This window comes from Gekko japonicus, unplaced genomic scaffold (assembly GCF_001447785.1).
Source record: "Gekko japonicus isolate JY-2015 unplaced genomic scaffold, Gekko_japonicus_V1.1 scaffold640, whole genome shotgun sequence".
Classification (NCBI taxonomy): Eukaryota; Metazoa; Chordata; class Lepidosauria; order Squamata; family Gekkonidae; genus Gekko; species Gekko japonicus.
The window spans coordinates 358,632-385,637 of NW_015174860.1; positions in this window are offsets into that span (position 1 = coordinate 358,632).

The following is a 27,006-nucleotide window of genomic DNA, read 5'->3' on the forward strand; positions in this document are numbered from 1 at the left end:
TAAGGTAAATAAATAAATAAATAAATAAATAAATAAAACTGTGAATCCTGATTTTATTGAGAAGTCTTTTTTGAAAGGAATATTACTAAAGAATTAGCAATGCATTATATTAGATCTCCACAGAAGTTAATGGGCATTCATTTGTTTATTTATTGTTTGTCCATAGTCTGCCTTTCATGCTGAGACTCAAGGCAGTTTACAAAATTAGAAACCTGTGCAATTTTTAAAAAATGAAGTATGAGGTGTACCACAAACAATGCAAAAACTGCCTTACAAGAATTAGAAGAAAATGCAATGAGAAAAAGTTAATGCATACAAATCAACAGTGTTCATTGATCATTGTGGTACTATGAAACCCTTGTACACTTCATGAAAAACAAATGTACATATTTTCCCTATATCAAGCATTGGCAGGGGTCGTTTCGAAGAAAAAGAGCTAGGAGAACTCATTAGCATAACTCATTAGCATATGCCACCCCCCTGACATCACCGGAAGTGTGTCATAAGGCCACACCCCCTGACATCACCGGAAGTGTGTCATAAGGCCACACACCCCGCCCCCAACGGTCCCGGCCGCCGCCACCGGCCTTGCAGCTCCACTGCCGAGCCCCATGAGGGGCCCGGCGGAGGAAGCCCTGCGAAGGCCCTCCCTGGCCCCAGGCAGGCAGGGGTGGGTAGAGGCAGGGAGGAAGCAACTTACCCTCCCTCTTCTCCTGCCTCCTCCTGGCTGAATGAGGGCCAGAAGCGGGGCGGCCGGAAGCAGGGGGCGGGGCTTCGTCATGTGGTTGATATGTGCATCTGTTAATAAAAGGAACAAGTACAAAACAAATTCATCCTGGGTGTGGGGAGCAAAACTCTGCTGCCAAGAGTTGGAGAAGTAAACCTTACTGCGCTGCAAGGGCAGTAATGTCTCCTTGATCTAATTACTCCTCCTCCCAAGAGAAATTAATGAGTTGGTTCTGTTGTGACTTAAACATCCAAAGGGAGGGTTTAAGAAAGGGCATCAGTCTGGCTCTTTTGGCGGCGGCAGCAATAATAATAATTATTGTATGGCAGTATGTATAGTATAGCCAAGAGATCCTAAGATTGTCCGGCAGTCAGAAGTTCTAGCTCTTTTAGTGGTATGCACCACTAGGTGGTGAGCTAGATTTGCTTTTAAGTCAAGTGATGTTTCAGAGGTGGTTTGCCTGCTTCTGTGTCATATCCCTGGTATTCCTTGGAGGTCGCCCATCCAAATACTAGCCAGGGCCAAACCTGCTTAGCATTCAATATCTGATGGGATTAGGCTAGCCTGGGCTATCCAGGTCAGGGCTTCAAATAGCAGCAAACTCTATGGACAGCAAGAACATGGCACGAAAAGGGACCTGAATCGATTTGACGTTCATTGCCAAAGTCACCATTTGTAGAGACACGAGAACATCTAGTACATTTTTATCCCACCAAGGAGCTTATGTGGTACATGCACAACAATCCTGTGAGGTAGGTTAGACTGAGACAGTGTGACTGACTGACCCAAAGTAAGTTTCAGCTTCGTGGCCGGAGAAGGATTTGAACCCAGGTGTCCCAGATCATAATCCAAGACCCTAATGATTACAGTCTAACCACTACTCTGCACTGGCAATTATCAGGTTTCCTGATGAGTTTTTGAAAGTGAAAATATAGGCATGACCCCTCCCACTACCAACTTGGATCAGATCCATGATATGGGTACTGGGGCTGTACCCCTTTGCTGTTTTACAGATAGAAATCCTCCAATGAGTTTTACTTAGATCCAAAAGGGGAGGGGAGGATAGATCACTCCCTTTCCTCCCAGCAGAGCAAATCACAGTTCAGGGGGCTCAAATTTCTTCCAGGAAAATAGTCCAGAGAGGAAAGAGTTAACTTCTCCCCCAGGGTGCCAATCCAAGCAGAGGGGCTTGGGCCTGCTTTGTAACCTTACCTTGGGAGACCCAATCAGCCCTCTCCCATGTTCCATCCAGTTGTGCCTGACGTGCACAGATAAAGGTGCCAGGTGCTGGTTGCAGCCTGTAATGTGAGCACCTACCTGCTAGGTAGACTCCAAAACAAACGGAGTCTTGTAATCAAGGAGCCAGCAATAAAAGCCGGAGGGGCAATAAAACGAAAGGGCAATGAAAGGGCTGGCGTGGGTGGCTGACACACAGAGAGACACCAGGGGCCTAATGACATGTGGACAGGGCAGATAGAATGGGAGCCCTGCAGCTGCTATGCATTTCTTCCTTGCTTCACAGGGATGGGGACTGGGATAACTATAGCCACTGTTCACTGGCACATAATCTATTTTGGGTGTGGGATTGGGACTAGCTTTACAACAGCAATGGAGCCTTGGGGAAATCTTTGTGCTTCAGTTTCCATTTTGCAAAATAGGGTTACCAATTCCTCTTATCTGGCGGATTGGAACTGCCTACTCTTTGGATTCAGGGACTTGTTTCAGAGTGGGGTCACTACACTCACTCAGCAGCACCCTGATCTTATCTGCAGACTTGCCTATCTGCACCACAGACATTAAATGTTTTCGCTGCAAACATTTCCCTCCTCCTCTTCCCACCATAAACACTCACACCCAGGTATTGTAATTGTATCTTGTGACTCCTTTAAATTGTATGTTGCTTTGGGATCTCATCTGGCTGAGAAGTACTATAAATAAAATTGGTTAATAATATTTTCCAGGGCTCTTTTTGTAGAAAAAGCCCAGCAGGAACTCATTAGCATAACAGGCCACACCCAACAGCAGAAACTCATTAGCATAGTAGGCCACACCCCTGACAGCACAGCATATTAGCATATTAGGCCACACCCCCATGCCACCAGAAGTGTGGTCATCCAGCCACACCCACCTTTTGCTTCTTATTCTGTTTAACTTGTTTGTTGTCAAAACCCAGGGCTTCTTTTGTAGCAGGAACCCTTTGCATGTTAGACCACACACCCCGCATGTAGCCAATCCTAAAGAGTTTCTGCTGTTGGGTGTGCCCTATTATGCTAATGAGTTCTTGCTGGGCGTGGCCAACTCGGGAGCCAGCCGGAACTCCGTTCCTGACTGTGTTGCTGCCCAAAAATAGCCCTGATATTTTCCCTCCCTGGAGAACCACACCTCTGTGCTGGAGCTCTAAAACAGACTTTTCATTTGTTGTTGCGCTGTTGCTGTACATCTGGTACAAAAAGAACAGCCTAGAAAACAACCCGGACTGAAATACTCCATTCTCAGAGTTCGCTGACCAGGAATCTCAAAAGAGAAACAGAGAGAGAGAGAGAGAGAGAGAGAGGTCAGTGGGGCATTCCCATTGGTGTTTTGATGTCAGGGAGGCAGGACTTTTCAGTCACACTGAATCTACTGACCTGAAGGTCAACACAGCTGCAGGGAGAAGGCAAAGTGATGGTAGAGAACAAACACATGATGCAAGCTGGGGTTGGTGTGGTCTGAAACTCTCCCATGACATGAGGCTGAATGAGTCACTACAAAGAGTCTTCAGGCTTCAGCTCTTTTATCTCTCCTCCTCCTCCTCCTCTGTCCCTGCCCAGGCTATAGCTTCAATGGCAGGCTGGCTTAGATTTGATTACAGCAGGAAGACCAGCTGGCTGTTTCAGTATATAAGAAGTGCAGGTCTCTCCCACCTAGTCAACAATGGAAATCCTAGGCTTGGCTTCCCTTTTGCAGCAGGATAACAACAGCTGGGGGTGAGGGAAGGCAGCACGGTACAGCCCAATCTCATCAGATCTCAGAAACTAAGCAGGGTCCGAACTTGGAAGGGAGAGCACCAAGGAAGACTCTGCAGAGGAAGTCAACGGCAAACCACCTCTTTCTTCTGACGTCCCTTGAAAGCCCCCATGAATTTGTCTAAAGCCATCACTTTAGTGGTGTTAATGCCCCTCACTACATTTATGTCTTGTGTGAAGAAATACCGTGTTTTGTAAATCCTGGATTTACTGCCTACTGAGTATTCATGAGTTCTGTATTATTTTAGAAAAAAGATCCAGGTGGGCACTGGGCGGCCATGTTCATCTGAAGCAGCAGAACAAAGTTTGAGTCCAGTCGCACCTTTAAGACCAACAAAGTCTTATTCAAGGTATAAGCTTTTGTGTGCATGCACACTTAGAAGTGTGCATGCAAAAAAACCCCCTTATACCTTGAATAAAACTTTGTTGGTCTTAAAGGTGCCAGTGGAATCAAACTTTGTTTTTTAGGAAAGAGATAAAAGGTTATCTACAGCCACTTTCTCCACACCGTGCAAAATTTTTATAAACCTCTGTCATGTCCTCAGTTAGCTGTCTTTTCTTTAAACTGAAAAGCCCCAGATGCCCTTTCCTGCTACGGGAGATGGTCCAGCATCTTGATTATTTTGGTTGTCCATTTCCACACTGTTTCAGGTGCTACAATATCCTTTTTGAGAAAGGTCAACCAGAACAGTACACAGTATCGGGAATACAGCCACACTATGCCAGAGCATCACAGTACTGCCATTTTATTTCCAGTTTCTTTCCCAAGAATCTCTAGCATAGAGATTGCCATTTTCACAGTAGTGTTACCCACACAAACACTCATCAGGAACCCCACAGGGGGGGGGGAAGTCTTGAGGAAGCAGTTGCCGTAGAATAATGTTGGGGGGTGGGAAGAAGGGCCAGGCTGATAATGAGGCAAAGTGAGGCAGTGGTCTCAGATGGTGGATTTGGGGAGAAATGGCAAACTCCGCCTGGCACCCTGTGCCTTGACTCCTGACCAGTGTTCCCTCTAAGCTGAGTTAGTGTGAGCTAGCTCACAGGTTTTTAGCCTCCGGCTCACACATTTTTGTCTCAGCTCAGGAAGGAGGGCTCCAGAGCAAACTAATTCATGCAGCAGCCAAATCGCTCGCTCAGAACTTTAATGCCAGGAGCTCACAAAGTAGAATATTTGCTCACAAGACTCCACAGCTTAGAGGGAACATTGCTCCTGACTCTCTCTTCCTCTCTGCCTCACCCTCTATCCTGGCTCTGCCCAGGAGAGGAGCCAAGGCAGCTAATGCTCCCCCACCCCGCCACTCAGGCATGTTTAAACACAGCAGGGCAAGCTGTGTAGGGTGAATGCCTGAGCTCTTGCAAGAGGAGGCTGCTGGTGGACAGTGAGAGGTGAAGGGGGGGCTTTTTGAACTGCCATCAGCGTTGTGGGGAGGGTTTAAGCACCTCTACCCTCCCAGATAGTAGGAGATATGAAAGACCTATACCTGTGATCCTCCTGGAGAACTGCTGTCAGTCAGAATAAAAAATAAATACTGACTCAGTAGAAGGCAGCTTTAACTGTGAGCATGTCCTCAAACTACTCCCCCTCCCGTGTATTTTTCCAAATAAATCTTTCCATTTTTGTTACCAGTGCTGTTTATCAGCAACCTTTGGTTCTGCCTGAAGGGGCAGGGTGAAGAAATCTTCCTCTCTCCTTGAAGGCACTTCTCTTAGTCTTTGTGGTGAAGATCAGACAGGAGGGGGGAGTAGCCTGCATACTCTTGAGCCAATTGGTATGGAAAAGCCAACGGAATCATGGTCTGGAGGGCCCAGATAACACAACCAGTTCAAACAAGGAGTCCTGCCGCCTCCTGTGGTTCCATATTCCACTCCCGAGTTTGCCCTAGAGGAACAATGGAACAGTAGGCAGCAGCTTTACTATTCACTATTCCATTCTGCAGGCCCTTATCTCCTCAGAAAATGTCTGTTTTTACCTCACAGCAGTCAAAAAGAAGACTGGTGAAAAGAAAGGGTCAGCCAAGTTTTTTTTGGTGCCCTAGGCAATTTATGGCTTTGGTCTCTCCCCACCCCCACCCCCACCCACAATGAGAGGTCTGGGATGAACATTTTACTTCTTCGGCAGCATTCCAAATGAACAATGTAAAAATGAAAACAGATACGCTCTTCAGACGCTCTCCACGTTCCATCATGGCAGATACAGAAGACCAGCATCAATAGATATAGATATTCTAGAAGCCTGTTTATGCCAATCTTCCCTTCGAGCCAGTAGAGGAGGCTCATCTTGCCTTTTAGGCACTCCTCAGAACCTGGTGCCCTAGAAAATCACGTCAGTTTGCCTAATGGTCAGGACCGCCCTTTGAGCAGGTCTTTGCTGAGGCAGAAGACAGAACTGCTGCAGCCCCAACCCCACCCCAGGCACAGTTTCTAGGCCTTGATCTTATAAGCGCGCCCAATGGGGAACCCAGAATTCCTGAATTCTAAGCTATCCTGCTGTGGTGGCTCAAGTGGTTAAGACGCTGAACTGCAGGCTGTGGAAGGTCAGTAGTTCAGCGGTTCAAGACCCGGGTGCCGCAAGACAGGGTGAGCTCCCGTCTCTAGTTCCAGCTCCTGCCAACCTAGCAGTTCGAAAGCAAGAAATTGCAAGTAGATAAAGAGGGACCACTTCGGTGGGAAGGTAACAGCGTTCCGTGCACCTTGGTGTTTAGTCATGCCGGCCACATGACCACGGAAACGTCTTCGGACAGCGCTGGCTCTTCGGCTTTGAAACAGAGATGAGCACCGCAACCCTAGAGTCGGATTCGACTGGCTTTCGAGCAAGGGAACCTTTACCTTTACCTTTAAGCTATCCTCCAAATCACAGGGCTTTCCCTCTTGCCAGCCAAGCCTTTTCCTTCTCAGTCTTAGGTAGCTGAGTGGTACCTAGCGGTTTGAGCTGCTTTACTAATGGCTCTGTTATGTGACCTCGGACAGGTCACAAAACTTCTCGTGCCGAAGTTATTGAGTCACAGATCCTGTGTATCTGGTATGAGAATGCAGCTAATCCATCAGCATTGCTACACTTACAGAGACAATGAAATCACCTTACGTAAAAGAGGCGAGTTCAGGACAACAAAACTCCTGCAAGACAGAAACACAATTTACCTCAAATGTGTTTTAGCACTCAGCCAGGCAGTTTGTGGACAGACACACCCATCTATTACTATGTGATTGCAATCCATGTGTATGAATACCACTGGCCAACACTCTACCACACAAACCGATACACACTAATTTCTGTTACTGCCTACTTTCTTGTTCCCACTGAAAATATTCAGCATTACTTACCTTATATATGCATGTATGCTCATGAGTACTACTCATTTACTGTACACATACACGGTGTGCTTGTCCTCTCCCCACTCCCACACAAATTCCTCGTCAATGTCCTTAGCTGACCAAGGTCTCTGACTTGAACCTTTTTTTTAAAAAAAAGCTGTTCCAATTACCTGTGCAGCATCTGTTATTTTCAGCATGTGATCCTTGCTCTTGAATAAGAAAAATCAGCATTGTGCTGATTACTCTAATTACCTTCTTGGTACAAGTCTTCCAGTGAAGGTCATATGAAACCAGACAGCAAGGTGCCAAAATAACTCTCTGACTGGAGGGCTTCGTACTTCTGAACATCAGAAATAAATATGTTTGGATTTGGAGAATTTATGTTGTTCAGATAAGATCTTGATTAGTAAATTTCTAACTCCAAAAAAGAGAGCATCCTGGCCACTTTCTTTTTCTTTTTATAACTCTATTTTTAATTATTTTTTTATTTTTTACATCATATAAAATATTAACTCAAACAAAATTTTTAACATCAAACATTAAACTATCAACAACATAAACCACAAAAACACAAACCCAATAATCTTAATATGAATTATACATGTTATAATAACCTTTTTATCCCTTGTAGGTATGAATACTTTAAATAGGATTAATACAATACAAAATCTTTATATTTGGCAGGAAGAACATTAAAATCTTTCTTTTCATTTTCTATATATTGAAAAAAAAAACCCATTTCTCCCCCCAAATTAATTTTTTCTTTGAGCCATCTGCAATTAATAATTGTGTAGCAATCTTATCAGAAATAATTACATCCCAAATCTTTTGGAACCATTGTCCTGTTGTTGGGGTTTTATCAGATTTCCAAAGTTGGGCAATTGAGTTCTTGGCTGCTATCAGTAAAAGAGACACCACCTCTATATCTTGCTTAGTCATTGAAATATTTTCCCAATAATGCAATAAAAGAGCTTCATGCACTGCTCTCTCCCTAAAGGCCCAGAGCAAAGGATGGCCACATCAGAATGGGTGAATCCAAGATCTTCTATGCACAAATCTTTCTTGCTAGAAAAGTATGTAAGGCATTTTATTTACTAGAAATAAATACAGCGAGCTCTAGAAAGAGGCTCTGGGCAAGTGCCTTGGCCTTGGGCACTCAGTGTCAATTTGCTGTGGCGACCTCAGCAGGGTATAATGGCACAGAGTCCACCATTTTCTCCAGGGGAACTGAGCTCTACCATCTGGAGAACAGTTATAATTCTGAGTGATCTCTAGTCCTCACCTGGAAATTGGCAACAATGGTTCCCAAGGAGGAAATGTCTGGTTTGGAGGGTGAAGTCTATGGCATTGTACCTGTTTGAGGTCCCAACCCTCCTCAAACCCCACCCTCTCCAGGCTCCACCCCTCAAATATCCAGGAATTTCGCAACCTGGAGTTGGCAACCCTATCTCCTTCCCAGGAGGGAAGCAACCTCAGCAGGGTATAATGACACAGACACAGAGTCCACCCTGCAAAGCAGCCATTTTCTACAGGGGAACTGATCTTTGCCATCTGGAGAGCAGTTTTAATTCTGAGTGATCTCCAGCCCTCACCTGGAGATTGGCAGCAATGGTCCCCAGGAGAAAATAACTGCTTTGGAGGGTGGACTCTATGGTACTCTATTCGGCTGAGGCTTCTCCCCTCCCCAAAATCTAGCTTCTCTAGACTCCACCACAAAATCTCCAGGATGTTCCCAATTTGGAGCTGGCAACCCTAGTCAGGACTGGCCCCAATGAGTTCCCCAGAAAGGTCAAAGTAGGCCTGGAAAGGGCCTCCTGCCTTTGTCTTTTTACTAAAACAACAAAGGACAACAGAGTGAGAGAGATACTGAAACCAGAAACACTAAACTCCAAAAGTGGGCTGTACCTAAAAAGCTCCCCACTACTAGAAAAAGAATCATATATAGTTAGAATATAAATGTTCCACCAATGAAAATTCACAAATAGTAACTCTATTGAAAATAGTACAACACTACAGTCAAATACAAAAAACTGTGCAAATGAACTCACAGAATTTACAAAAACCCAGTAGCCAAATGAACAGATAGGATGTAGTCAAGCAAAATCTAACTATACAATAGCTGAGGCATCCTATAAAAATGGGAACTAGAACATTCAGAGATTACAAAATATTGTGTACAGTATAACAGAGAATAACAGTGATACAAGGTACCAGTATAATTTCCTTGTTTCCATAAGAATTCTTTTTCAGTCGCTATTACAGTGTGAGTGAATCTGTATTGAATGAAACAGTGTAAACAGTGTAAAGAAAATCTCTTAAAGTCTCCCGAGGGAATGACCTATGGTGACAATCTCCGGTCTCCTGTCCTGGATAATAATCTTACACTATCATCAAAGAGGAACATATACTCCACATTAAATCTGGCTCAACCTGCTGACAATACACATAACACACATTCCATCTTTCCCCAAATTTCGTAATAGACCTGTTTCTCAAATTGGTTGTTAATTTTACCATTACTGCATATTCAGCAAGTTTTATTTCCTGTTCTTCTAAATGTGGACAGATGCCTAGCTTCCATTTTGCTGCATAAATAGTTTTAGCCACTATTATCATGTATTTGAATGGTAATTCGTTAGGCAGAACACCTAATAGCATGCTCTTGGCTTCCACTGGGAATTTAAACCTTAATATATTCTGCATTTTTAGTCTATTTCTTTCCATTATCTTTTTGCTTTTTTACACATCCACCACATACAAAAGAGGGTTCCACCTATGTCATCATTTCCAGCATTTTCTTTTGTAGTTTTTTTATATACCATCTGAAAAAAAAATTGTACCAATTTTCTCTTAGTGTCTGGCTGACTGTAAATTTGATATCTTTTTCCTATAGTTGTTCCCATTGTTGCATAGATATCTGTTCTTTAAGGTTCTGCATCCACTTAATTATACGTTTCTAGCTGGAGTAAAATCTTAAATATATAATAATTGTGTTTTGGTGGTGGCACTCTCCAGAACATTCCACACACTCCCAAATCAGTTGGCTCCCTGATCTGTCACTCACAAGGTGTCTCTATCCACTGGCTGTGTTGCCTTAGTCCTGCCCACAGAAGCAGCACCAAGTGTCTTGGCCTCAGTGTGCTGGGAGGCGACGGACGGGTCGGATGCTCCGGCAGGCGGAGGGTGATGAGTCCAAGGCCGCAGCAGTCATTGTCAGCCGTGGCTGGCTGCAGGTAGCCGAGCAGGCTGCGAGCAGATGGGGGCCAGCACCATGGAGGAGAAGGCGGCCAAGGAGGAGGGCGAGGCTGAGATCCAGGAGCTGCACGGGCCCGATTGGTGGTTCAATGAACTCCACCACCTCCATGGCCCAACTCGTTCTGCTGGCCCTCGGCCCTGGGGTCTGGGGAGGGGGGAGATAGCAGAGTGGCAGGGGGGGCTGTGGACAGGCAGACAAATAGATAGACACGTCACATCTTTCTAGAGCTTGTTGTATTGCCTTTAGAACGGGCTTTGCTTCTAGTCTTAAATATCCATCATCATAGCATATGCTCAAATCAGTTGCTCAAATTCAGTCGCATCTCTTAGAACTCCACCTTCAGTACTCATCAGCTCCTTTAGTTTTGACTTGAGACTAATTGATAATATATAAGCCTTCATCTTTAATATCTTCCCAAAACTTGAACTTCCTCTGAGTGTTTATCATCATGCCATAAGTTAAAAATCATTTTTATTTCCCATACTCTTATCATAATGAGCTTCTATTGGGGACATAAGCAAAGAGTTTGAGGGGCTCAATAAATTCCGGCATGTAAACCTTATTCTCAAAACTCCATCTCTGATTACATGACATCTTTCTTGTGTTATGATCTTTTTAGTTGATTTCCTAATCCATAAGTAATTGTGTAGGCCTTCATCAAGATCTGCTGATTCTAATTTTACTATTCCTTCTCTTGGATTTTTAATCCAGTCCGGACCTGCTGCTTGGTAATATAATTCTATATTTGGGACTGCTAATCTTTCTCCCTCTTTCTCATATTGTATTATTTTGAAGCTTATTCTTGGCTTTTTGACTTTCCATATAAATCCATTTATCTGTCTATGCCACTCTTTAAATATTCTTTCTTCTATGCATATGGGTAACATTGCAACAAAAAGTTTAATTTGGCAGCACATTCATTTTAATTGTAAAGATTCTTCCCAGCCATGAAGTTTTTTCCCATCTTAATAAATCTGCTTGAATCGATTTCCAAATTTTCTGATAATTATTTTTTAAAAGATTACAGTTTTGCCCAGTCATGTTTATTCCTAAATATTTAATAGGTTCAGTGGCTGTTGAGCATTTTGCACTCTTTATAATCACTTCTTCTTGTAGCTGTATGTTAAAAATTTCATTATCATTTTCGGAGTGTGTGTGTGTCGATTTTATAGCCTGATAGGGGTCCAAAGTCTTCAATAGTTACAATTACATATTGCAATGATTTCTGAGGATTCAAGACTGTTAGAACCATGTCGTCTGCATATTGTTTCATTTTGAACTCTACATCATCAATTTTTATTCCCTTAATTCTGTTGTCTTGTCTAATCTTTATAGCTAAAATCTCTATTGCTAGTATAAACAATAAAGGGGATAAAGGACATCCCTGATGTGTTCCTTTTTCAACTGAAAGTGCTTCAGTTAGTTTCCCATTTATTAAAATCTTTGCTTGTTGGTTTGAGTATATTCTGGGCATCCTGCTCCAAAATGCAGGACAACAGCCCTTATTTTGTAAAATATTCAATAAGAAAGACCATATTAAGTTGTCAAATGCTTTCTCTGCATCTAGAAATAGAAATGTTGCTTTCTTTCTCTTCTTATTCACAAATTTGATTTCATCTATTATAAATTGTATATTATCTTTCATGACTGGTATGCATTTCCGTAATCTTTTTGTCATTATTGTGACAAAAATCTTGTAGTCTACATTCAACAGAGAAATAGGTCTATTTGGTGTAGAGTCAGTTTGGTGTAGTGGTTAAGTGTGCGGACTCTAATCTGGGAGAACCAGGTTTGATTCTCCACTCCTCCACTTGCACCTGATAGATGACCTTGGACAAGCCATCATTCTGGCACAGCTGTTGTTGAAAAAGAGCAGTTTCTGTCAGAGTTCTCTCAGCCCCACCCACCTCACAGGGTGTCTCTTGTGGGGAAGGGAGGGGAAAGGAGTTTGTAAGCCACTCTGAGACACCTTTGGGTAGTGAAGGGTGGAGTATAAATCCAATCTATTATTATTATTATTATTAGACCATGGTAACAATGCATCACCCTCTTTATATATTAGCATTATATATGCCTCTTGCCACGTCAGAGGTATTGTCTTTTTTCTTTTATCTCATTCATAACTTTTTGTAACAGTATCATTAATACTTCTTCAAGATGTTAATAATACAATCCTGTCAACTTATCTGGTCCTGGTGCTTTATCCTTCTTTGTGTTCTTTATTGCTTGAGAGATTTCTTGAATTGTTATTGTTTGATTTAATATTTACCTCTTCTGGATATATTATGGAAATGAGATGATTTCCCTTGCTCAAAAGCCAGTCGAATCCGACCCTAGGGTTGCGATGCTCATCTCCATTTCCAAGCCAAAGAGCCAGCGCTGTCCAAAGATGTTTCCGTGGTCATGTGGCCGGCATGACTAAACGCCAAGGTGCACGGAATGCTGTTACCTTCCTACTGAAGTGGTACCTATTTATCTACTTGCAATTTCTTTCTTTCGAAGTGCTAGGTTGGCAGGAGCTGGAACCAGAGACGAGAGCGCACTCCGTCATGCGGCACACTCGGGTCTCGAACTGCTGAACTATCAACCTTCCAGCCTGCAGTTCAGCGTCTTAGCCACGTGAGCCATTGAAATCAATTCTAAACTCTTTAAGGAATCCACTGTAACAGACTAAGAACAATTACATACAGGGGTCATTTGGGGGGGGCCGCGGGGGGACGCCATCCCCCCGGGTGAGGTGCGGGAGGGCGGGGCCTGGAGCTCCCTGCTGGTGCCCGCTGGAGGTCGCCGCCGGCTGTGGGGAGGACACACTTCCGGTGATGTCAGGGGGTGTGGCATATGCTAATGAGTTATGCTAATGAGTCCCCCTAGCTCTTTTTCTACGAAATGACCCCTGATTACATACCATTACAGAAATTCATTGCTGTTTTTCTTTCAGAAGGAATGGCTGCCCCAAGGTGACCCCATACTGGAGGCTCTGCAGCACTGCAATTACCAGGTCGTGGCTGGAGCTCTCTTGCTATTACAGCTGATCTCCAGGTGACAGAGATCAGTTCACCTGGAGAAAATGGCCACTTTGGAAAGTTGAACTCTATGGCATTATGCCCCAAACCCCACACTCCTGAGGCTCCACCCCCCCCCCCCACTTCCAACCACTTTCCCAACTCAGAGCTGGCAACCCTACCCTCCAGCACCATCCCAAGAACATTTTTCTGGGCTGGGAGTCAGCCCTATTGGATAGGATTCTCTGTGCCCCAACCTAGATGGCCCATCAGCTCTTAAAGCCAAACAGGGCTTACCATGGGTGGGAATATTCCTAAACAGTTCTGGGGTGTGGGTTTTTTTGGGGGGTGCTCTAATTATTGCACCTCCCTTGGCTGCAAAGTGAGCTCCTCAATCCTTTAATTTTTCATAAACATAACATTGTAATTGCATGATTGTGGGGTAATTTTTGAAACTGATTAATCATATTTGCTAATGCAAAAAAGAAGAAGAAAGAAACTGGAAATGCAATGCAACCGCAGGCCCCCCCCCCCCCCCCCCTCAAATCCATTCAGGAATACCAGCAGGGAGAATTGAACACTTTTTTAAAAGAAGAAGAAAAAAGAAGCAAGCACATTTAAAGGAACAGTACCCCTGGAATGGAGACAACTCCCCCCCCCTCCAAACAAATCAGGTCTGAAAAGACAGTAAAACAATGCAGAAATGCTGTAAAAGGTTAAAATTGACATCCTTTCTAAAGACAACATGAACAAAGCATGGTCATTCTGGTTTAAAAGGTTATGTTGAAGATGCCAAATGCTCCCACCTTCTGATCCTGCATTCCGTTTCTTAAAAGTGGCACTAACACAATACATTGCATGCATCAGAACATGGTTTTGCCCTAAGCCTTCAAGCTAATTTTTGTCATAACAAATAATTCATTCCTAGTTAATTGCAACGTCTCATTGTTGGTGCTGTTCTCACAACACAATAGCCATGACTAAGAAGTATGGTTAAAAAGAAAGAAAAGAGTTGCATGCCTACAGCACTGGCATATCAAGGTCCCCACCCAAATGTGTGTGTGTGTGGAGTGCATAGATTAAGTGTTCTCCTCTGGCCCAAAGAATTGCTGGTGGTGGAAGCACAAAACAAATAGCCTTGTTTCAGAAATGTGCCAGAATGGTTGTGGGCTCTATCCAGATTTGCTATAGCCTCTGGTGCCCCAACAATTCTCCAATGAAAATAGGGACATATCTGTAAAATTCTTCCATCATGGGTCATGGCCTGATCCATACCCCGCTGCTGATGGTTCAGCTCTGGCTTCTGTGTGCTATAATACTCTCTGTCCCTCTCTGTTTTAAAACCAAGGTGTTTGTCCAAAATGTACTAGAAAAACATAACTGTCTTAAAATTAGTCATCAAAATATAACTTGACAGCAGCAGTGTGTGAAATTAGAGGCTGTGTACTTCACGGTGCCTTAATATTTATATGCAGTCACTACTAATTTTATTTATTCCTTCAACTGACACTCTACTTTCCAACTATAAGGTTTTCAAAGCAGTTCATAATATTGTAAAATACAACATTACCTTCTTCTTCTCCTCCCTCCTTTCCAGTTTGTGAAGAGCCCATGTGGTGTAGTGGTTAAAAGCAGCAGACTCTGATCTAGAGAACTGGGTTCAATTCCGCACTCCTCCACATGATGCCAGCTGGGTGACCTTGGGTCAGTCACAGCTCTCAGAGCTCTCTCAGCCGACCCCCCCCCAAAAAAAATCTCTCGCTAAAAGAGTTAGAACTTAAAGCTGCCAGAGACTCTTCAGATCTTCTGGATATACCACACAAAATGCCATAAGATTAATTAATTAATTCTAGTTTCTACATCCTCATTGTGGTGGGGTTAGAATGCAGTTGCTTGGACGGTGTGTGCTCTGGCTACTGCTTCCTAACACTAAAGGGTTTTACAATGCAGTCCTAAGCAGAGTTACACCCTTCTAAGCCCATTTGCGTCAATAGATTTAGAATGGTTTTAACTCTGGTTAGGATTTCACTGACAGTTTCCTGGGAGCCAAACATATACAGAAAACATTGCATTTAATACAAAACATTTAAACTTAGCAAGTTAGAAGATGCTCAGCTCTGCAATTTGCTTTCCTTTTCTGGTCCTTGTTTCTTCTAAAAGTGGTGTAAATATTTACAAGCAGCAAACTGTAACCACTAGTGCCGAGATGCCCACTGCATGTGTGCACACCCACACCCACCCACAATATGCAGATTTCATTGCTAGAAAATGGGAAGGAGGGCTGAACCCTGACAGAAAACAATGCTACAAAGCTAGAGGGAAAAAAAGATAAAACAACAACTCCAAAAGCCCAATTTAGGGACAAAATAGGAAGTGTGATTTATCAGGGACAGTGACCAGAAAGCAGGGATTGTCCCTGGGGAAGCAGGATTATTTGAAAGGCATGGGACCTCAGGACATGAATCTCAAATTATGGTGCTGCCAGCTACGGCTCAGCTTGCTTACTGGGAAATTTCACTGGCAAATGAAGGGAAGGGCTGCTCTCCTGCCCGAGGCTTCTTTTCTTCTCAGTAGCCTGGCAGCCAAACCCAACTTTATTTGGTTTGCAAAATCATCCTGGCAAAGGCCTGCTTCCCATGTTAAAAGTCACTCCCATGGCAAAAGACTCATTATGTACCTGTAGAGGGTAAACATGGATACAAGTTGAACAAAATGTTTTGAGTCCAGTGACACCTTTAAGCCCGACAAAGTTTAATTCTGGGTATAAACTTTTGTGTACATCATGGACTCTTCTTTGGCTGCAATCAGATGTTCTGCTGCTTCAGACCAACACGGCTACTCATCTGAATGGATACAAATTATTCCCATTTTTATCATCACCTGAGGCTTTTTGCGAAAGCTTTGGAGGGGGGGAACACAAAACAAAACACAACCTACATCTCCCCATTACTACTATTGTTGTTGTTCAGTCGCACAGTCGAGTCCGACTCTTCGCGACCCCATGGACAATCTCCCGCCAGGCTCTCCTGTCTTCCGCCGTCCTCCGAAGTTGGCTCAATTTCATGTTCGTTGCATCGCTGACACTGTCTAACCATCTCATCCTTTGCCGTCCCCGTCTTCTTTGACCTTCAATCTTTCCCAGCATCAGGGTCTTTTCCAGTGAGTGCTCCCTTCTCATTTGGTGGCCAAAGTATTTGAGCTTCAGTTTCATTATCTGGCCTTCCAGGGAACAGTCAGGGTTGATTTCTTTGAGGATTGACTGATTTGTTCTTCTTGCAGTCCAAGGGACTCTCAAGAGTCTCCTCCAGCACCATAGTTCAAAAGAATCTATTCTTCGGCGCTCGGCCTTCCTTATAGTCCAACTCTCACAGCCATACATGACTACTGGGAATACCATTGCTTTGACCATGCGGACTTTTGTTGGCAGGGTGATGTCTCTACTTTTTATCATGCTGTTTAGGTTCGCCATCGCTTTCCTCCCAAGGAGCAGGCGTCTTTTAATTTCATGGCTGCAGTCACAGTCTGCGGTGATCTGGGATCCCAGGAACGTGAAGTCTGTCACTACTTCCACAGCTTCCCCTTCTATTTGCCAAGGAGTGATGGGGCCGGATGCCATGATCTTAGTTTTTTTGATGTTGAGCTTCAAGCCCACTTTTGCGCTCTCCTCTTTTACTCTGAGCAAGAGGCTCTTTAGATCCTTTTCACTTTCAGCCATTAGAGTGGTATCATCTGCATATCTGAGGTTGTTGATCTTTTCCCCAGCAATCTTAATTCCCGCTTGTGATTCATCCAGGCCAGCATTTCGCATGATGTACTCTGCATATATATTAAATAAGCAAGGCGACAATATACATCCTTGTCGTACTCCTTTTCCTATGCTGAACCAATCAGTTGTTCCATATCCGGTTCTAACTGTCGCTTCTTGGCCCTTATACAGGTTTCTCAAGAGACATGTGAGGTGGTCTGGTACTCCCATCTCTTTAAGGACCTGCCATAGTTTGTTGTGATCCACACAGTCAAAGGCTTTAGCATAGTCAATGAAGCAGAAGTAGATATTTTTCTGGTACTCTCTTGCTTTCTCCATAATCCAGCGAATGTTGGCAATTTGATCTCTAGTTCCTCTACCTCTTCGAAACCCAGCTTGTACTTCTGGTAGTTCTCTATCCACGTACTGTTGAAGCCTAGCTTGTAGGATCTTGAGCATGACCTTGCTAGCGTGTGATATGAGTGCAATTGTGCGATAGTTTGAACATTCCTTGGCATTGCCCTTCTTTGGGATTGGAATGTATACTGACCTTTTCCAATCCTGTGGCCACTGTTGCGTTTTCCAAATTTGCTGGCAAATGGAGTGCAGCACTTTAACAGCATCATCTTCTAAGACTTTGAATAGCTCAGCTGGAATACCATCACCTCCACTAGCTTTGTTGTTAGCAATGCTTTCTAAGGCCCATTTAACTTCACATTCCAGGATGTCTGGCTCGAGGTCAGTGATTATACCGTCGTGGTTGTCAAGGACATCGAGGTCTTTCTTGTATAGTTCTTCTGTGTATTCTTGCCATCTTTTCCTAATCTCTTCTGCTTCTGTTAGGTCCCTACCGTTTTTGTCCTTTATCATGGCCAGCTTTGCATGGAACGCTCCCTTGATTTCTCCAACTTTCTTGAAGAGATCTCTAGTCCTTCCCATTCTATTGTTTTCTTCTATTACTTTGCACTGTTCATTCAGGAAGGCCTCCTTATCTCTCCTTGCTGTTCTCTGGAAATCTGCGTTCAGTTGGGTAAATCTTTCCTTTTCGCCTTTGCCTTTCGCTTTCCTTCTTTCCTCTGCTATTTGTAAAGCCTCATCAGAAAGCCACTTTGCTTTCTTACATTTCTTTTTCTTTGGGATGGTGGTGATTGCTGCCTCCTGTACGATGTCACGAACCTCTGTCCATAGTTCTTCAGGCACTCTATCTATCAAATCCAGACCCTTGAATCTATTCTTCACCTCTACTGTATATTCATCAGGGATGCGATCTAGGTCAAACCTGAATGGCCTCGTGGTTTTCCCAATTTTCTTCAGTTTAAGTCTGAATTTTGCAATGAGTAGCTCATGATCTGAACCACAGTCAGCTCCAGGTCTTGTTTTTACTGACTGGATAGAGCTTCTCCATCTTTGACTGCAAATTATATAGTCAATCTGATTTCGGTGTTGCCCATCTGGTGATGTCCATGTGTAGAGTCGCCTCTTAGGTTGTTGGAAAAGGGTGTTCGCTATGACCAGTGTGTTCTCTTGACAAAACTCTGTTAACCTTTGCCCTGCTTCATTTTGCTTTCCAAGGCCAAACTTGTCTGTTATTCCAGTTACCTTTTGACTTCCTACTTTAGCATTCCAGTCCCCTATGATGATGAGGACATCATTTTTTGGTGTTAGTTCTAGGAGGTGTTGTAGGTCTTCATAGAACCGGTCTACTTCAGCCTCTTCTGCATCAGTGGTTGGGGCATACACTTGAATTACTGTGATGTTGAATGGTTTGCCTTGGAGTCGGACAGAAATCATTCTGTCATTTTTGAGATTGTATCCCAGTACTGCCTTTTGCACTCTCTTGTTGACTATAAAAGCCACACCATTTTTTCTACGAGATTCCTGGCCACAGTAGTAGATATAATGGTCTTCTGAGTTAAATTCGCCCATTCCTGCCACGACAAGGCAGTGATCCATGAGGGGGATTACTACTATACTCAGGGCTATTTTGGGGCAGGAACGCACAGGAACAGAGTTCCGGCTGGCTCCTGAGTTGGGCACGCCTAGCAGGAACATAATAGGCCACACCCAACAGCAGAAACTCATTAGGATTGGCTACATTAGGGGTGTGTGGCCTAACATGCAAAGAAGTTCCTGCTACAAAAAAAGCTCTGGGTTTTGACAACAAACAAGGTAAACAGAATAAGAAGCAAAAGGTTGGTGTGGCTGGATGACCACACTTCTGGTAACATGGGAGTGCGGCCTAATATGCTAATGAGTGGTGCTGTCAGGGGTGTGGCCTAATATGTTAATGAGTTTCTGCTATTGGGTGTGGCCTATTATGCTAATGAGTTCCTGCTGGGCTTTTTCTACAAAAAAGCCCAGCCTATACTCATGCTTACCTTTTTTTGGCTATCAAGTCACAGCCGACTTTAATCTCAAAGCAAGAGATTAACAGAGGTGGTTTGCCATTGACTGCCTCTGAGTACTAGTGACCCTGGACTTCCTTGGTGGTCTCCCATCCAAGTCATGACCAGGGCCGACCCTGCTTAACAGGTGAAATCTAATGAGATCAGGCTAGCCTCACCTATCCAGGTCAGGGCATGCTTACCTTACCTTATCTATTGCCAGTAACAGGACATCCTGTCCCAAAAAAATGGCTGAAAATAAAGTATTGCTGAAGAATGTGGCTATACGCACTTGGTTGTTTAAAATACAAACCAGGGGGCTTCTGCATGCTAACACTGTGGAGTGGCAATATACTCTCTCCAGAGAACAAACTAAAAAAAAAAACCTAGAGAGGAAAAAAAATCACAGAATAGTGAGAGGGAACTCCTATAGGCCAAAGGGTCACTTAAAAAAGAAGACTACTTTCAGTACTGTCCCTAAAACCCTTTCCTGATAGTAAGCCCCATTGTAGCATGTGTGTGTGTGTGTGTGTGAGTAGGATGCTGCATAGACCTCCTTAGTCAAGTCACAGCTGACTTATGGTGACCCTGCAGGGTTTCCAAGGCAAGAGACATTCAGAGGTGGTTTGGCATTGCCTGCCTCCAGGTCACGACCTTGGTATTCCTTGGTGGTCTCCCATCCAAACACTAGCCAGGGCTGACCCTGCTTAGCAGTCAAGATCTGACAAGATCGGGCTAGCCTGGGCTATCCAGGTCAGGTCAGTGCCATATATTGTGTGTTTAGAAACTGGCATGCAGGATCAGGATTGTGAGTTTTTCCTAAGATTGCCAACTGCCTGTAGAAAATTGTCCTCTCCCTTTAATAGAGCCATAAAGAGATGTTATTGAACAGGTGACTGTTTACCACCATGCTGTGGAAAGCTTCACCCTGACCTGGGCTAGCCCGATCCTCAGATCTCAGAAGCTAAGCAAGGTTGGCCCTGGTTGGTATTTGAATGGGAGACCACCAAAGAAGACCCAGGTCATTATGCAGAAACATGCAATGGGAAACCACCTTGAGAATGTCTCTTGCCTTGAAAACCCTATGGGTCACTTAAGTCAGCTGCAATTTTGTTGGCAAAAAAACATGTCAGCTGCCAATTTCCATGTATTAAGCCTCTACTAAAGCTCCTGCCAACCTAGCAGTTCGAAAGCTAGAAATTGCAAGTAGATAAATAGATACCGCTTCGGTGGGAAGGTAACAGCATTCCGTGCGCCTTGATGTCTAGTCATGCTGGCCACATGACCAGCGTTGGCTCTTTGGCTTGGAAATAGAGATGAGCACTGCATCCCTAGAGTCGGATTTGACTGGCTTTCGAGCAAGGGAAACCTTGCCAGTTTGGTGTAGTGGTTAAGTGCACGGACTCTAATCTGGGAGAACCGGGTTTGATTCCCCCACTCCTCCACTTGCACCTGGCTGGATGACCTTGGGCAAGCCATAGTTCTGATAAGAGCTGTTCTTGAAAAAGAGCCGTTTCTGTCAAGAGCTCTCTCAGCCCCACCTACCTCACAGGGTGTCTGTTGTGGGGAGGGGAAGGGAAAGGAGTTTATAAGCCACTCTGAGACACCTTTGGGTAGTGAAGGGCGGGGTATAAATCCAATCTCTTCTTCTCTTCTTCTTCACCTTTACCTAAAGGTACAGGACATTTTTCTGTAGGCCTGTTATTAGGGTTGCTCACTCCAGCTTAGGATATTCCTGGAACTGTGGGGGCGTATCCTAGGGATGGCAGAGTTTGGGGAGGGAGCTCAGCGGGCATAATATCTCATAGAGTCGACCTTCTAAAGCTGCCATTTTCTCCAGGGGAACTGATCTCTGTAGTATGGAGAAACGCTGTACATCTTGTAGGTCCATGAGATCTCTAGCCCCACTTGGAGGTTGGCAGACATATATGGGGGGGAATTGGTAGCTGTTAGGGAACTGAAGCAGGGAAACTAGTCACGTAAAATCCCTGTTGCAACAGGGAAGCTGTACAAGCCTGTCCCAGTGTGGAAATCACCAGTGTTTTGACTGTGTGGTGTTAACACAACATAGGAGCTATATAGGCCTTGCAGTTGTACTGACTGGAGCACTGCACCATTGGATGCTGTAGTAGCATATGTATGTCTGTGCACACTTGCACTCTTCCTTGGTAAATCAGTCACGTTTTCACTTCCTCCACGCAGTATTTTGAGCATGAACACTCTAGATGCTTTGTGTAGGATTTGTTGAAATGTAACACCTACATTTGGCCACCAAATGAGAAGGGAGCACTCACTGTATAAGACCCTGATGCTGGGAAAGATTGAAGGTCAAAGAAGACGGGGACGGCAAAGGATGAGATGGTTGGACACTGTCATCGATGCAACGAACATGAAATTGAGCCAACTTCAGAGGACAGCGGAAGACAGGAGGGCCTGGCGGGAGCTGGTCCATGGGGTCGCGAAGAGTCAGACTCGACTGTGCGACTGAACAACAAAAAACACCTACAGACCAGCCCTGTCAGTTTAATAAAATTCTTCCCCAAATCTAGGTATTTACACCTATGCAGGAATCCTGCAGGGACAGACTGTCTCATGATTTACAGGAAGGGCATTGTTTACAGTTGGGTGGGCATCTTCTCCTGTCTCTGCCTTACCCCAATACGTATGTTGCTGGGATACCTCCAGCCACAAAGAGACCCCTTGTTCAGTCCAGGATATTATCATCCTAGCTAGTAGAGAAAGGATGTGGACCAGTAACCAGAGTGATAGAGTTTCAAGGCCTGAGATCAAAGCCCCTTCAGGGGCCCTCTCTGGAGCTGCTTTTCTGGAGCCTTTAATAAGAGAAAACACCCTATAATCATTTCCCCTATGAAGGCCTCGGGGACCCCCTGGGGCAGCTAACTAGGAATAATTGTGCAAGCTGGGGTGGGGGGAGGTCAGCCTTCCCCTGGCATGGAACATTCTCACCGCACAGGGAATCAAAAGTATGTAACTATTCTAATCCACAAATATAGCTAACCTTAAGGGAAACTTTTAAAAAGTGATTTGAATATTTAAAGTTGGCATACCTGGAAGATTAATATTACTCTCTGGTGATGATGCCTTTATTTTCCCAGCTCAAAACAATCCAGGCCCCAGTAAGTGGTCAGCTCTAAACTGGTCTGGTAGAAGCAAAATTGGGCCCAGGGTATCATATGAGAGCTGGATCAGATCTTCACCCAGTAGGTGAGGTGTTGGTGAACGGATTGCCCAGTCCCCTAAAAGGTGGCACCCCAAGGGCCAATTGTTCTCTCTCTCTACCTGGCCTACCTCACAGGGCTCTTATAAGATAAAAAGGGGAAGTGAAGGTGCATGCATGGCTGCTCTGTAAGGGCAAGATTAAAAACATAACACAATACAGCACATTTTCCATGGAGCACAAGTTTAAAGATGTTGCACATAACTGTGTGCCCTTCCTCCTGATCTATTCCAGATTGCTCCCCATTCATCTGTATGTTGTACAAAATGCCTGTGGTCCAGGTAGGGTTGCCAAGTGTAAAGTACTTACCGGCGGGGGAGCCTGGCGGGGCTCTGGGAGCCATCCCTGGATCTGTGCATGCGCGCGCCGCCAGCACGTCACCAGAAGTCCCCCCGGGGCCCGATTCCACGGTGGCAGAAATCAGGCCTCCAAAGCGAGGGTTTACCCGCCCCCACTTGGCAACCCTAGGTCCAGGGAAGGAGAAGGTGTCTTCCAGGGCTGACCCACTTCCCTGCTGTTCATTCATTCCATCCGCCTGCCCCTTTCTGTGAATATCATGCAAACTCTCACCTGTACCTATGTCTGCTCCGCTTTCTTCCGCACTCATCCACACCAGCCAGTTTTGCTTTCACCCCTTCTCCTTCTCCCTGTCGTGTTTTGTTCCTTTTAGTCCCCCTGTTTTAGTTTGCATCAGAATTTCCTAGATCTTGTTAATCTGCATCAGGAACTGCAATTTGCCTAAGCCATCTACTTTGCAGTGCATTTAGCATAATGATTGATGCAACCCCAACTCTAACCAGGCATGGTTTCTGTTTGTCTTGAGCAGTCAAGTTTAATATTATATTGCTTGACCCATCTATTGTGGATGTTGTTTATCTATCTGTCTTGTAAGGTACTATGAAGAGCAACGCACTGTGAAGTAATGTCTTGATTTAATATATCAATGTTTGTCATTTTCTGTTTTTGGTAACGGATTTGGAGGAGTTTCTAACTGATCTTGGAATAGATGCCCATGAGGCCATAATAAGCAAGGCTGCTGCTTTCACTTTTGGTAAAATTCCTTACCTATGCCAGTGCACTCTTAGGCACACTGGAGTGCCTTGTTCGCTAGGCACATTCATTCAGTTTTGTTTTTCCCCTTACATGCCATGCAAGACAAGAAAAGTAATATGCATTTACCCAGGAGTGGACTGAGAAATAAGAACAGCCTGAAGCAAGCCAAGCCAAGTGGCCCCTGCTGTGCTACAAGCCAGCACTGCAGGGCCACTCGGCTCAGTGGGGACAACGGTGGGGACAACAGCTCACCCAGGGCACCATCCCCTAAACTGGAAGCAGGGCAGGCAGAGACAGCGGGTGAGCGGGTGAGCTGACACAGACCACCGAGGCTGATGACAGGTCTTAGCCAAGCAGCCCCTGAGGCTTGGGCAGAGGGGTTTTTTTTTTAATTACATTTTTATTGAACATTTCAAAAACTACAGAGTGAAGTACCAAATACAACCAAATAGCAATAATAATGGTAACATCAGGGCTCTTTTTGTAGAAAAAGCCCAGCAGGAACGCATTAGCATAATAGGCCACACCCCTGACAGCACAGCTCATTAGCACATTAGGCCGCACCCCCATGTTACCAGAAGTGTGGTTATCCAGCCACACCCACCTTTTGCTTCTTATTCTGTTTACCTTGTTTGTTGTCAAAACCCAGGGCTTTTTTGTAGCAGGAGCTCCTTTGCATGTTAGGCCACACACCCCTAATGTAGCCAATCCTAATGAGTTTCTGCTGTTGGGTGTGGCCTATTATGCTAATGAGTTCCTGCTGGGCGTGGCCAACTCAGGAGCCAGCCGGAACTCCGTTCCTGTGCGTTCCTGCCCAAAAATAGCCCTGGGTAACATCAAACAGTAGTGGTTTCAATCAGAGACACAGAAACTCTTGTCCGTACAGGTAAGTATGCGACTTTCAAAAGGTTAGCCAAAAACCAGGATAAATATCGTAAAATCTTAACAAACCTGTATTAACAAATTAGACACTAGAGCTATAAATTTTTAATTAGGGAAGGGACTTAGTAGTAAAGAAGGAAAGCTTTGTACTTAGAGTGTAGTGCTTCAGTATTGCTTGTTTGTCCATTATCCATCATTTCCAACAGTGGAAGCCACGTCCATCTGTGTCCATCTTCATGGGCTCTAAATGTACAAATGCATTTTTCCCCAAAAAATAAAATAGTGGCTTGGGCAGAGACGCCAGCGCATGGCTCTGCTTGATCCTGGCCACCAGTAGCCCTCTAAGGAAGTGGCCAACTGGGAACTGTCCCTTTAAGTTAAATGGCCAGTCCACCCTTGCGTTTATCTCCAAAAAAAGAATGCTGTGTATCTTCTCTTAGGCTGGAGGATGTTCCTCCAGCCTAACAAGCCATCCTCCAACTTAAGTAGGCATTTCATTGGAGGAAGAGCTACTTCATCTGGAGGAAACCTATTTAGGCTGGAGAAAGGCGTCAGACTTTGCTCAGCAGAGTAGTAGGATGGCCACCATGACGTGGTCTGGATCCAGAGCAGTGTTTCCATGGGAGGAAGACTTTCTACCCACAGAGCACAACTTCTTTACATCCCCACCTTGACTATTGCTCAAAAAGCTACAACCAGAGTGGGCTTAGGGAGAAGGCTGTGATCTGTGAGCACAGAACCCGCCCACGGAAATGCTGTGCCGGATCCAAGTCAGTATGCTTTCACGTAGAAGACAGATGCCCATGAGGCCATAGTAAGCAAGGCTGCTGCTTTCACTTTTGGTGAAAGTTCAGATTTGTTTTCATAAGCGCCCAAGCAAGAATTATCCCCAGTCTTGCATTCTTGTATCCCTCCCTCCCTCCCTCCTGTGAAGCTGCCACTTCCCTACTGCTTAACAGCCCCGGCTCCTAAGCTTCTAGAACCCAAGAGACTCCTTGGAAGCCGCAATGTTTGCAGAAAGGGAGGGACCGCTGCCGCTGACGTCAATAAGCCCACAGTCCTTGACCTGCTACATGCTTGCCATAGAATTCCAGTGCCAACAGCAGGCAGAGAACAGAAGACTACCACAGAGAATGCCAGACGTGCACGGACACGCAGCATGCTGGGTTACATGCTGTTGCTGTTTCCGGTGACAGCCTTAGACATATTTCATCTACAGCCAAAAGTAAGAATAACATACCCACCCACCCACTTTTGAAAAATAATAACACCCAGAAATAGAGTCAGGGAAGTGGCATCCTCTCTGACAGCCGCCACTCAAAGTGGGGTGCTGCTTCATCATACATCTGGCTGTGTGTGATCCTTTTATACTTAAGACCTGATGAGTGTAATGAATGGAGGGTTGGGCAGATATAGCAGGAAGATATGCTTCGGGGTAAGATTTGCAACTTCAGTACAACACAGCACTGCAAATTCTGGCCCTGATAATCAGCTTCCTTTAATACCCCCTACTCTAAGCTGCTGTTATTCCTTGGTGCCATAGTTTTATTCAGATAGCACTATCCTATTTCAGTTGACTGACCATCAGTTAAGGAAGAGGCGGTCCCATAGAAACATTGGCCCCAGACCGGTAAGGGCCTAAGAGGTTAAACCTAGAACCTTAAAGCAGATCCACTGCTCAACTGGGAGCCGGTGCAGCTGATGGAGCACTGGTTCTATATGTGTTGACATAGCGAGAACCCATGCTGCTGCATTTTGGACCAGCTAAAGTTTCCAGGTCAGCTTTAAGGGTAGACCTATGTGGAGTGAGTTAAAGTAGTCCAGCCTCAAGGTGACTATTGCATGGATCACTGTGGCTAGGTCAGAGTGCGAGAGGTAGGGGGCCAGTTGCCTGACTTGGCATAATTGGAAAAATGCCAGCCTAGCAACATTATAATCTCCGCCTCCACAGATAAGGAGGCATCCAGAAGCACCCCCAGACTCACGACAGTTTGTGCCGGTGTTAGTGGCATACTGTCAAGAGCCGGGAGCTGGCATCCCAACCCAGCCACAGGATCTCTGCCTTTGATAGATTCAGTTTCAGCCAGCTCTGTCAGAACCATCCAACCACGGCAGCCCCGTAGCTAACAACTTTTTGCTCAGGGGGCCAATGTTTTGCTGGGGGGGCTGCCATTATATATCTGTGCAGTACTGCCATGCCATGCTCATACTTCCAAATAATGAAATATTAAATAATAAATACAATAAATAATAAATAATAATAATACTTGCATTAAAGTTGTGAGCGAGCAATTTAGCTGTTGCATAAATTAGTTTGCTCTGGAGCCATTGTTCCTGAGCTAGGACAGAAACGAGCTGGAGGCTAAAAAACTGTGAGCTAGCTCACACGAACCCATCTTAGA